The 14121-nt window shown below is 39.7% G+C and overlaps 1 protein-coding gene across 7 annotated transcripts in view; it reads right to left on the reverse strand.

Annotated features, from left to right (window-relative positions):
* CYRIB (CYFIP related Rac1 interactor B) overlaps positions 1–14121 on the reverse strand; it is a 95346-nt gene that overhangs the window by 55094 nt on the left and 26131 nt on the right. Inside the window, exon 1 of one of the 7 annotated variants that reach the window (XM_038127159.1) lies at positions 6639–6675. The exons of the other annotated variants lie outside the window; for them this stretch is intronic. The gene's annotated coding sequence lies outside the window, so the exon portion shown is untranslated. Of the gene's footprint in view, positions 1–6638; positions 6676–14121 lie in introns of those variants that run through there. 7 annotated transcript variants of the gene reach the window in all.

The raw sequence follows: 14121 nt of genomic DNA on the forward strand, positions 1-14121 counted from the left end.
CACAGCCCTTGACACAAAAAGCATGACAGTCAGTCAACATTTAACAGTCACATCCTCAAACAGATCTCAGATTTACTTTTCATGTATTCAACACAATTCCTCCCAACTCCTAAGAATAAATCAAGGTTTCTTTCCCATTGGCTTTACTCTTTAAAGACTGCACCACCACAGAGACTGTCAGGTACTCAGGAATTTCCCATAAAACTCAACTCTGCTACCATGAACACTTACATAGTGAGACTGTCTTATCTTCTGAGTTTACACACCAGAGATTTATTATCAGTGAGTTTTAGTTTGGTTTCTCTTCTCTTTTTCTAACCTTCATACCTAACTAACCCATCTATTTTCTAACCTATCTTTCATACAGCTGAGCCTAGACCTCCTACTTAACCTCACTTCAAGCTGTATCATGGGAAGAAAAATACAGTCCATTCTCATGAGAGAGTTTTATACGTAGATGTCTAAAGTAAGGTCTAACCAAGTGGTGTTTAATGAATACTGAGATAAAAAGAAGAAAAAAGTATTTTTTCCTAGTACAACACAGATAACAGCAAAAAGAATTTGCTGGTATTTCATTTCCCCAGACACCTTTTACAGGGCCGTGTCAGTTACTTAAACAGTAGCCAGCAAAACGTGCCCCCGTGCAGCTGGGACAGCCATCATTTCCTGCTCATCTTTACACACATGCACAAAAAGCTGCTACTCAGCAATCAAAATCCTTTTAAGTTGAAAAAAAGTCACTTACAAATACTGCCAAATTACTGTTTCATTTACATGCACAATTTATATCAGTTTTATACTAAGATACAGTTTAGAGTTTGTGTTTCTTTGAGAATATGACACAACTACAAAGACTGCGATTCCCAATTTTATTTAAACAGGACAGTCTGTCAGTACTATCTGGGAGACCAGTACATAACACAAATTTGCTTAGACACAACAGGTTAGTAAACCAAGGTCTTAAATAATGGCTACAGTGCAGAAGTATGTCACATTTGGAACAGATTTCTGAAAGGATCAGAAGTACAGCATTGGTTTGAAAGAAATGTGATCCTGGAAGGATGTCCTGCTTAACTTCTTGGTAGGACTTATGTTTAACATGAAATGCAAATCAACAAAATCTTGGATCTTTAGGATATTCCATAACTGCCAGCAGTACATATGCCTACAGTTTCCCAGGCTACTTTCCCTGGCAGCACAGAGAATATATAAAGCATAGTGAGTTAAACTCTAGCTTTCCTTGACAACATTTCATTGACTGCCTCTGACAGACTTCAGATTAGGCCAAACTGTTCATCATTTTTAGCTGGAGAAAAGTTCATTTCAATTCTCCCAGTTGAGAAGATTAAACTATGTGTTTATGCAACTACTGCTTCTTTCCTAATGGTGAAGGAGGGCAAAAGCTACGTAATAGAGCAAAACACTCACAAGTCCAAAAGTTAACTTGCTTCAAGTTGTTTTTCTGATTCTCAACTACTCGACAGAACAAAAACAGAACTCAGACCATGAATGCATAAGGCAAAATCAACACACATCACCAGATAGAGAAACATCTCAAAACAGATTTTACCGAGGCATCACTTCTTGCCAAGAAGCACAGAATCAGAATGGCTTGGGTTAGAACAGACTTTTAAACATCATCTAGTCCAACACCCTGCCATGGGCAAGGACATCCTCAACTCAATCAGCTTGCTCAGACCTGGCCCTGAATGCCACCAGGGATGGGGCATTTACTGCCTCCCAGGGCAACCTGTGCTGGTGTTTCATTATTCTCATTGCAAAACATTTCTCCCTCAGTCTAAATCTGGACTCTTTTAGTTTAAAACCAGTGGTCTTGTGCTAGTGCAACAGGCCCATGTTGAAAGTCCGGCCCCATCTGTCTCACAAGTTCTCTTTGGATGCTGGAAGGTGCTCTAAGGTCTCCCCAGAGCCTTCTCTTCTCCAGGCTGAATGACCCCGGTTCTCTCCACCTGCCTTTAAAGAAAAAGTGTTTCATCCCTCTGGTTGTTTTTATGGGCCTCTTCTGGACTCACTCCAACAAGTCCATGTCTTTGCTGTGCTGAGGATTCCTGAGCTGGACACAGTACTCCACATGAGGTCTCATGAGAGCAGAGAGCAGAGCAGAGGGACAGAATTACCTCCCCTGAGCTGCTGGCCCTGCTGCTGGGGATGCAGCCCAGAACACTGGCTCTGGGATGTGAGTGCACGTTGATGGCTCATGTGGAGCTTCTCATCCACCAACACCCCCAAGTCTTTCTCTCAAGGCTGCTCTGAACCTCTCCATCCCCCAGCCTGCATTGATACCAGGGCTTGCCAGGACCCAGGTTCCAAACCTTGCACTTGTCATTGTTGAGCCTCCTGCTGCTCTGGGCAGCAACATACTCACTCAGACACTGTGCTGCCCTCCACATCCAAGCTACTGGGAACACAGCAGGAGACCTTCCACTCCCCAGTGAGTTGTACTGGAATGTTTCTTGGTCAGCCGGGATGGTCCAAGAATCGTCCCCATGGGACTGGCTCTGGCAGAGGCATCTCCCACTACAGCATTGGTGTGCTCTCACTGCTGACTGCAGCTTCCCTGACACCTCCCACACTGACCTGAGCCTCAAGCAATTCAACACCATGAGGACAGGACCCCAGGAGATGTGATGGGATGTAGAGACAGCCTTGTCACTGACCCAGCCTGGCAGCTGGAGAAGTGAGGGGGGAAAGCATAAAACACCTTTCCAAAACCACACAGGAAGTGCAGGGCTCCCTCAGTCAGCACTGGGGTGGGGAAACCAAACCCACTGCAGCCCTAAGGTGGAGCTTGGGGGGCTGGGGATGGGTAGGAAGCTGTGGTGTAGTGGGAAGTTGGTTGTGTTATATTATTTAAGGTTTTGCTGCACCATTGCTACTCATTTTTTCATGTAGCATGTTGAACTACATAAAGGCTATTAACATCAGAAAAAAAGCAAAGCCACCAAAATAGTTACAAAAAGTCAGTTTACACAATATTTTAAACACAAACAAGAATCACTATAACTAAAAATCCTGAACTACATCTGGTAGCAGAAAAATCCCACTTTCAAGCAGCAGTGCCCATCAAGTTCTGTTTCGTGCAGATCAGTATCAACAATTCAGTTTTTATAGTATTCTCACAAAATAAAGAAAACACTACTGGCACGAAAAAGTAACCACACAATAAATACAGCACTACCTTTATAAAGAATTGTACAACTGCATCCTAAACAATACTAACAGGGTAAGTGCAGCTCTGTTTGAAAATTACAGTAGCTGTTAATCAACAAGTATTTTCTTCCTGTCCTTCTCTCCCTCCACTTTTAGCACTGTTAGTGTCACACAAACAAAAGAGGGAGAACTTGTTAACTTGTTTCTTTTCCATTCAGCAGGTTAACCTGCTCCTCCTGCTGTATACAGTAGCAAAAAGAAAAAAAAAAAAAAAAAGAAAAATTCCAATTGAAGCTTAACCTAGCCATAAAATTTGGATTTGCAGAGCATAAATGCAAACAAGTTGACTGATGCCAGTATGTAGGTGAGGAGGGGTTTGATTAGAGCCTCACATCAGCTTCAGAAAATCACCTTCCACCCTGAAAAGTGATACATAAATAATCATTCAGCATCTTTTGTAATGAAGACTACCACAGGAATGATATCAGATCCTCACTTAGGGCTACTTCACAAACAGCCCTCAAGGTACAGGATTTTGTATCTAGAGGGCTTTTAATAACAAAAGGTGATTGGCTTCCCTCACTCTCGATTCTTTGGTGTCAAAAACATCTCACAATCGTATCACAACAGCACTACCACTAGCTTTAAATACATTGATTTTCAGCACTGATACAAGAATAAGTACAGACATCTTCCTATTTTTACAAAAAATATAAACTCAAGCATTATTTAAATCTGAATATCCTCACTGTAACATGATATTTTCATGGAATATCCTTTCTTTGTCTCCTTGCTAAAATCCTACAAAGAAAAGCCCTGAATTTTCTCTTTAAATGTTAAAGGACCTTGACACTGAGCACAGACAATTACCCATTACACTCATATGTAAGAAATGCAATGTATAAACAGCCAAAATGATTCACACGAAGTACTCACCTAGTCCAACAGCAGGTATTTAGAGAAATATCCTTGTGACTACTTCAGAGGAAATGCAAAGACTGCATGAACTACAAGTTACCCCTGCACATTTGATATGAACATCTTCAGCCTCTCCAACCAATAGTGACAGTAAGTGCCACAGCCCAGTTGGGTACTCTATGAGGGGAGGGGGAAAAACCAGCTGGATTTATTTTACAGATATTGCCTGATAACTGGGTGCCAACTACCAGTGTTGTGAAGAAAAGTTCCTGATTCTGTCAGCCAGTGCTATATCATTTATTAAATATACCTTTGCCACATTGCCCTTCAATTTCCTTAAAATCAAGTTCTAAGTAAACTACATTTACATGCTAAGATTTCCAATCACCTTACACATTAGCTTGATCTATAACCAGCTTTTACAAAAAGCATACATATATGTTAGTTTGCTAGCCAAGAAACTAGGTCAACCATATATGAAATCCATGCAGACACAATCTCTGCAAACAAGCAGAAAAGGCAGTGATGGTATGGCAGGGTTTTTTGGACTCTTCAACCTTTATAGGAACAAGGCTAATCTACAGAAGTTTCAAGGAATTTCTTTAATCTATTCCTAAAGCCCTGGATGACTGTACTTTTTTAAATGGCACCTGAACAGATCATTAATCCAACACTAAGCCCACAAGGTTGCAGCTTTAACCAAGTCCATCTTCCACCACCTGTTCTCCTTCTATCTCTACTTCCCTGAAGGTCTCTCCTTTTTCACTTACCCTGTAGCTCCAGCTGGAGCACAACAGACCAAGAACAAGAACGCAGCGCAGAAGTCCTGGATCAGCCATCAACCAGGTCTCAGTTGCTCCCAAAATTTTGTTCCTACTACCAAAGTACTGGGAACCACCAATGGCCTCAGCTGCCACGAGAAGCTGCTTGTATGGTTGTGCAAGTCTCTCCCCTGGCTCAGAGATACCACCAGTTGTGATTTGTGCTGACTTTTTGGAGTTTTTTCCTTGGTTTTTTGCTTATAATAAAACTTTACTTCAGTACATTGTCCATGCCCCCAGTCAGGCAAAAACAAACCCAGTTACAGTAACGCTATGAAGAAGGTATCTTTTTCTGATATAGTCCATAGTCCCAGGAAAGTGGAATAAAGAAGGAACTTCTGCTCCTTAGCTAGCATACTATTTTAGACAAAGAAAACTATCATAAAACAAGAAGTTTAATATTTATTATAGCAACTTCGGTTTCTAAATTTGTATTGAATACAACTTTATTTTGGAGCAACAGATGACAGGAATAATCATGTTAAGATCTCTTAAGTGACAAAATGATTAAAGTATCTATAAAAATGGAGAACCAGTAGTATTATCAACCTCCTACCCACATGTCTCCTGTTTGCACACCTAAATCCACCACCTCAAACTCTCCTCTCATACCAGCAAGGATACAGAGCATTTTGTTCCCACAACCAAAAAAACATGGGGAAGGAAGAATGGGATTTGGTACTCCTTTGGACTGAGATTAGGTTACTTTTGTTGTAGTGACACACAAGATGTCATTACATGCAGTGTCTTTTCCATGAAGCCAGGACACTCACACTGCCGTGCTCTCCCTGTCTGCCATGCACAGTACAGCAGCTCTACACTTATTTAGCAACAATACAGAGCCCTCTGCAAAGGTCTGCTGTAAGTTCAGAACAGGAGAGCAGCCTACATTTCATGTTTCCTTCCTTCTGCAAGGTTGAGTCACATCCTTAGGTCTCCTTTTAGAAAGCTAAAAAAACATGGTAAAAGAAAAAAAAACAAACCAAAAAAACCCTTTAACAGAAAAGCCTTGCATTCAGGGGAAGATACTGAACTGCCAAAGGCCACAGCTCAATTCTTTGGCTCATCTTCTGCTGTGTCAGACAAGAGAACTGCACACCTTTTTTCCTGTTCAAAGCAAAACCTGATGCTCTTCACAGCCAGACAACTTTCTCAAAGGATTTCCAAGATAAATGAAAGGCGTTAACATTTATGAGTGAATAATGCAGACAAATTCCTCATTTGGAATACAAATTACTCTATTTACTGCATTTAAAATTAAAAAAAAACAAAACAAAACCCAACCACCCTCACATGGGAGAAAGCAGACAGTTCAACTAGCTATAAAGACAAAGCTTTTTTATACAGTAAGTTCAAAAGTATAAAATTAAGATATGTGTTTATTTCCTTTGTCCTCTTTAGCACTTTAAATAAAATATTTTAAGCCAGGACTGCCAGAGTTGAAACAGTTCTTGCCTTACTTCCTGTGCTCTACCAACAGCAACACCACTGGACTGACATGGGTAAGTTCACTGGTTAAAACTACTACAAGCCCACAAGCAGTTTGTTTGAAGTCTGGACCAGTTTCACAAGCCTGTTTTGTGTGGCCCAACCAGTACACAGGCTGGGGCAAGCAGAACTGTGAACTTAGGTAAGTCCAAGCTTTAGATGACTACTTCTATTTATGCAATAGACAACTACAGTTCTTTTCATCACACTGAAATAGATGGACCTTTTCAAATCACTTACCCTGAACATCTGTATGACCAGAACAATTAAGCAACTGGGATTAGAGCATCTCATTCAACTAAAACAAAAACAAAACAAACAAAAAAATCTCAGATCAGCTGGTACAGCTGTTTCTGTCGCATACTCCATCTACTGAATTCCGAAAAAAATACTTGCATATCCCAGAATATTTCATATCATGTGTTTAAATATATATTTTATATTGATGCATTATAAATAGTATATTTACAAGTATTATGCAATAGAATATGCATAGTGAGTCAGAAGATGGTCCATGAGACAAATGTAAATACAATTATTTTCTTATAAATATGATAAGCAGATAGAACAGATCCCCTATTACCAGGCAAATAGACTAGGTAATACATTTCCATCTTTTCTGTTCTGGGAAAGTCAAAGGTACCAATATTACTGTTTCAGTCTTTATATGTGCTGCAGTTTTCTATAAACACAGTCAGATAAAATACATGTAAGTCAACAGCAGGAAGTGCAAGTCTCATTAAGATGGGATAGTTCTGGGGCTGAACCTCCACAAGTGTTTTCCAAAATAATTTCTTTGAAGTGTAGCTAGCTATTAAACAACAATGCAGCATGTTTCAAAACCATGACCATACTATTTCTATTTAAAGATTAAATCAGTCTCACTTCATAAGGTACAGAGAATTAACTACTTGTCAGAGGTGCTATAGGCAAAGGAGGAACTATCACTGTTTCCAGGCTGAAGACAGGGCTCCTGTGTCAGACAAACTTCGCCTAGAGGCTCCTTTTTGTAAGCAACCTAAAAAATTTGGAGGAGGAAGGATATTGACTCCACATGTCTAAGAAAAAAAAAAAAGCCTACCTTTTTCAAACTTGCTCAAGAAAAATGACAAAAGCCAAGGCAGATTTTTAGAATTCCTGCCATATAACTAAGAAATGCAAAATTGTATTCCATTGCAAAATTTCGGGCAGTAAAGGCTGAATTTAGTTCTTCTCAAATGATATTAGAAAGTTTGAAGTATTGACCTTGTAGATCAGTTTTACTGCAATTTTTTTTTTTTTTTTCCCTGGAAGTACTGCTTTGGGAAAGAGTAGTGTCTCATGGCTCCTCACAAAGAAGAACAGTTTGCTTCTGCACTATAAACTTTACCCAGACCCAAAAGGAGTATTTGTCAGAAATGCAAACCAGACTACTACAGTCTGCCCCAATTACAAGTACTGAGAAACCCTGAGAAGCAGCATAAAGGAGGAAAGAAAAAAAAAAAAAGAAAGAAAGGAAGCCATGTCCTATTCAACAAGCCATCCCAAATTCCACAACACAGTTCAAAGAAAACCTCTCTGGACCTGACTGGCCCTGAATTCAGAACTGATAAACAGGCTCTCCATCAGGAGCAGGAGGCTTGGCACTAGGTGATCTTTAAGGTCCCTTCCAACCCAAACTGAAACCATTCTATGATTCTGTGAAAAATGCAAACAACTTCCTTTTCAGGCAGTTCTAGCCTCAGCTCTTCAGAGACAATTACAAATATTAATGATGCTAAATGAAAGAAGCAGTAGGATAACAACCAAACCTACTGTACTACTCAATTAGACTTTACTAATAGCTCTTTTTAGTTACTTTAAACTTTCTGGTATAGGAGCATTCAGGGGAAACAAAAAGCAGTGAAAAGTATAGCTGGTAAGAGCAAAAGAAAACACAAAGAATGTTATCTATGTCAGATATTTCCTGAAGTACACGCAAAAAGAGCCTTTTATGTAAGTGCTAAATAAAAGATGATAAGGAAGGACAGAGCAGTGAGAGTGAAACGATCTGAGCAAACGTAAAACAAGAGCATGAACCCCACCTTGCAGTTACTTCTATTACAGACTGCAGGCAGGACACAGCCTCCACATTTCCGCCAGGAGCCAGCCCTGCAAGAGCAGCCTCAGCAATTTCTGAGGCAGAGCACAGCTGACAGCAGCAAGGCAGAGATGATGTTACACACAATAACCGCCTGATAAGACAGAAAATACTTTTACGAGGTGCCCTCCTTCAGTGAAGGGCAGCAGATGAAGTGTAGAAATTCATACTCTGGGACTGCCTAAGGCAAGGAGGAAAAAAATACCTTAAATAAACCAGCTTTAAATCAAGAAAAAAACTACACAGAAGCACAAGCACTTCAAAGAGTTAGGGTATTTATAAAGCCCTATGATGACTGCTCAGACATAGCTAACAAGGCTTTCACTCACTGTCTTCAATTTTCTTCTCTGGACTTTCAAAAAGTTGTAGCACAAGATAGAGCATTGTCCTTGAAAAGAGATACACTGAAGTACTAACATAAAATAGCTTATCTCTCTCATGATTAAATTATGAAGAAGTATCTTGAACTGTGAAATGAAATTTGTGCTCATTTACAACACATGACAAAAACAAAACACCAATCCTTTTGCAGAGAACAACATTTCACCAAATAAATACATTTGGTTGTTTTTGGTGGTTTTTTGTTGGGCTTTTTTTTTCTAACACTGATTCAGAACCAGGAAATAGACCATTTCTAAGCACAACAATTGTGCTTTTCATTTTAAAGAAAGCATTTGATTTTCAACTTTTTCTTTTTTTTAACATGCTAAGACCAAAGATGACATGTTCTCTGAGGAAGTAAAAGCCATGTAACTGTGCAAGCTAAACACAAATTACTGGAACTTAGTGAGTGATTTTTGGTTCCTTCACTGAAGCTATGGCATATACATCAAAACCACAAAATTATGCAGTACTGAAACATGCTGGCAGTGTTGTAAATCCAATATATTGTGAGAAATTGAACTTTATTGTACACAGCATTTTTTATTTCCTGACAACTGGCAGCAACACAAAGTGCCCTGATGAGGCAGTGTGTGCATGCCTGTCCCCTGGCAGGGAGGACCTGCCCTCAACAGATGGAACATGAGCATAAGCAAAGGCTGTATCACTTGGAGACCAAAATAGGGGCTTAAAAATCACTGAAATATTTTGACCAGCAATTAAAATATTAGTTTCCTAAAAGTACATGCGGGTTCTACATCAGCTCAAATTTGCTTTACACATAAACTGCTCTGCTTGAGTAGTTCTTGAGACACAATCCAGCTGACTACCTGCACAGTGTGCTGACACACCAAGCACATGGGTGCTACAGATTTATACAGACACAAAAATCTATGAACAAGGACAGTACCAAGATACAAACTATATCACTTTATTGCAATCCATCCTCTGGAGACAGATGGCTTTTGACTTACTTTTTCATTAGGTTGGTTGCTTTTTCCCCCTTTTAAAATAAAGTTTTATCATGACTGTACTTCCTTTTCCTTCTAGTGCTGCTACTCCAGCTCTCTCCTGACTCACCCACACGTAGCTGTGCTTCAGCATGTTGCAGTTCGTGTTCTTTTATAAAGTGTCACTACAATTCTGACTTGAACTGGAGAGACTTAAATTGAATAAATCCACCCACAGAGGTAAAGGTGGGCAGAGCTGACAGATCACATAACTAAACACACAAAAAGCATACATAAGGCCGAAACAGCACCTGGGGTTCTAATTGTTTAAAATCTTTGTTTATGTGTCCTTTCCCACATGAAAGTACCGCAGGCTTGAAGACCAATGTTTGTCACATTCCCAATATCACATCAGAAGCTAGCTGTGCTTCTAAGAAACCCAGACTGACTCTTGAGATCAAAAGCACTCCCATGATCATTCCCTTCTCTAACCTAAGACTGAAGAGAGATTTACTATCGACGAATGCCACACTTTCAAGAGAGAGTAAGTAAATAAGTAAATTTATTCTATAACAGAAGTACTTCTAGTCCTCCAAGTTGAAAAGCTGGCCAGCCAAATATTAACTGAACATAAACCAACATAAGAAAATGCAAACCACCAAATCTCTACCAGCAGAGGCTACTGGTCTTTACCCAGGAATAAACACTTCTTTTTTTTTTTAAACTATATAGTTTTCTAACCAGAATTAACTTAATTCATAGTATTTCTCTTTGAAAAAGAAGCTTCCAAGAAAAACTGAGTGATGAGCATGATTCAAAATAAAAATAAATAAAAAAATTTTAAAACCCACACAAACAAACCACCAAAAACCCCAAGAGGGTAGCAAAAGCTTTTTTTACCACTCTTTCTACTGACAGAAGAAACAGCAGCTTTATACTTCTTACCTTGGCTGATAAAGTTTCATTTCTATAGAGAAACTCAAGAAGCCACAAGGGTCTCCAAAACAGAAAGAACTTATGAGTGCAGTGGTGACAGCAGGACAGAACCGGCTGTCAAATGAAGCAGATACGCTGAGCAATGTGGACAACTGAGAGACTCCCACCCAAAAAAGAAAAAACAGCTCATCCCTCCTTCCCTCACCATGAAGCAGAGAAAGGAATTCATTGCCCACAATTCTGTTAATAAGGCTGCAACAGCACTTCAACTTCCCCATAACACTTAAACACCAAGTAGGTGTCTTTTCACAACATGTGCCAGTTTGGCTCTAGAGCTGTGTGAATACAGCACAGAGAATGACTGCATCAATACCAAATGCTTCAAGGAGCTACTAACACCAGAGTGCAAGTTCTCCAGAGTCACACAGCGCAGGAATTAACACTTCCTCATTTCTCTCAGCAAGCAACAGAGTTACAAAAGAAGAATCTAGACACAACTTTGCCTTTTTGAATGGCCAGGTCCTGCTGCTGCAATAACCAGGATCTGGAGCACTGCCTTGTTCTGATTCGATTAGGGCAGCTACATGCCCAAAGAGACTACAAACACAAGAAACAAGTGTGACCTTAAAATTCATTATTAAAAGGAAATCATAGTAAGAGGAAAATAGCAAGTTCTGTGGGGATGTAGCTGCAATATGTAAAGCAGTCAAAAAAAAAAAAAAAAGTCAGGTTACAGTCACCTCTAACCATGCAAAACTAACTGAACTTCTCTGTGCCTTCACTCCTCGTGTAAAATAGGAAGCAAACTACTTCCTCATCTCACTAGACCTTTCTGATAATAAATAACTTTACAGAAAGTAGCACCACTGTCCATGAGGAAATTAACTGCTGCTCTGGAGCAATCTAGCAAGAACATGGTGCACTCTAACGCAATGAAGACATACTATTGAGCACTGTGTTGACGGAACTAGCACCAGACACTTGGGGGAATGAAGCAAGGTACTAATGGAAAAAACGGCCTACAAATATGTACTCATGGCTGCTTGCTTTCTGCAGCTTCTGGACTTTTGAGCTTCACAGCCAAACAGTATAAATTCTTAACCAAGAGATGACTCCCAGACAATTCATCCTTGTAACTACATAGCTCATGACCAGAATCAGAACCATTTGCCCACAACACCAATTTTTACAACTCCCATTTTTACCACTCAGAGATACATATTAAGCTAAATTGGTAAAGACACATTGGCTAGTAATGGCAATGGACAAAATTCTGCTTATTTCACTGTAGTCCCTTCCTTACAGATTTTCTAACTCTACTTTTACCTTCACAAGTTCCTTGTCCAACAGACCTCTCTTCCTTCTTTACAAAATCCTAACTTCTACCCTTACTACTCCTGTCCGCCTTTCCCTGCCAATCAGCTCTCTTTTACGTATTTTCTTTGTCCAGCAAGTCCTCATTTTCCTTGATGTCCCCAAGATGCTGGGTGAGAGGCAGCATCATTCCTACACACTCCCTCAGTACTGACCAATACTTTCCACATAGCCGAAGGGCTCACAACCCAACCTCTCTGCTAGCTTATCATCAACCTGGGCCTAACTCAGTCCCAGATTCTAATTCATATTCTTCCCTGCTTTCAACTCAAAGCAAGTTGCTCCTCCTCCTAGTTAATTGCCATCTCTCCTCACCTCAGCTGTCCTCTCCATCCAAACCCGTTTCTTCTTCCATGCTGCCTGCCTGGATACATGTTTATTAGAGCATGAGTTTTCATAGGACTGTAATGGGGTCAAACTGAGGCCCATTCTGGACTAGGGACAGGGAGAAAAGCAAAGCTAGAGGCATCAGCCCCGCATAAGCACTCTGCTCTAAAGCAGAGACACACCAGAGTTATTTGAAGAGCTGTCAAATTTTAAGACTCCCATTACAACATCTGTTCCCAAGCTTCACTTTTGGCAGTTACTGAAGTAGTTTGACTGAAATTCCTTTGAAAACCTGACACAATATTAACATCAATATTATGTCACATTCAAAATATTAGGTCTAAATCAATAGTGTCTTACACTGCCATTTACTAGACTCTACTGCCAGTCACAACTACAGTGAGTTTGCTACTGGGACATAATTCTACCCCATGCTTATTAAGAAGCCAGAGTTACAGAATAATGGTGAATTTCCCCATAAAAACTTTGAACACTGCTAAAACTGTAAATTTCAGAAGAGGTAAGAAAACAACTTGGGCTTTGTTATACTAGTCGAAAGTTCTTGTAGGATTGCCCTCAAAACTTCAAAGTTGGAGATATCAACTAGATTATGCTATTCTCTTACTCCTGCTATGAAATTCATTCTGCATTAATTAGTTCTGAACTCTGATATGCAAAAGTAAGAACATATAAAGCATTTACTAGTTTAGTGCTTAGGAGAATATGACTTTAGTCAGTTATACATGGGAACAAGCAAAGTAGCCATAGCAAAAAATTTCAAAACCATCATTACAATTCAATTGCCAGTTCAGCTGACAAATCCACATCTCCCCACACAGAAGCAGGAAATCTAAACTCCAAATCAATTAACTGCTTCCATAAGCAACCCTTACACAATGCTCTCTCTTGTCTGTATGATCTTCATTTATGTAAAAGGTCAGCAATTTTATCTTTGAAATGAAGTCTCATGGAGTCTAGTGGCTACTTATTTCACTTCCACCTTTGAAAGGAACAGTTTCAAGTAACCATATGTCTCAGCACATAAAAGGTGCAAATACAACAAGAAATTAACTGTCTTTTCATGCCCAGAATGCACTTTGCCTAAGAATTTTCACTTTCAAGGACACTAAACAGGATGGTTCTGTTTAAACAACAACAAACCCCTACCCCCGCAAAAACACCCAAAAAAACAAACAAAAAACCTCCATCCACAAAACAACAAAAACCTCGACTATGACTGTATTTCTTATTAATTCTTATAGCTCTTTCTTTTTTTTTTTTTTTTCCTCCAGAGTAACAGTGCTAGAATTCAGAAGACTCTGTCTGGTTTTTGGTGGTTTTTTTTTTTTATTCAGTAGAGGGTCTAACTGTTTGTACATCAGAGGCTGAAACAAACACCTTTGTTGTGCAACACAAAAAGGCAAAAAATCAGTTTCCCTGAGGATGTTACCCTCAAGACCGCTGTAATAAAGGAGAACGAGCCACCATCCAGTGCCACACCTGACTAGGAGAATACTCAATTAGATCTAACTTTTGAAGTTATTCAACTGCTACAGCCACTAGACACAGAAACGGGGCTTTCCAGTCATCTAATTTACAACTAGGGCTCATAGGAACTCATCTATTACCTTGTGTA

This window comes from Motacilla alba, chromosome 2, assembly GCF_015832195.1.
Source record: "Motacilla alba alba isolate MOTALB_02 chromosome 2, Motacilla_alba_V1.0_pri, whole genome shotgun sequence".
Taxonomy (NCBI): domain Eukaryota; kingdom Metazoa; phylum Chordata; class Aves; order Passeriformes; family Motacillidae; genus Motacilla; species Motacilla alba.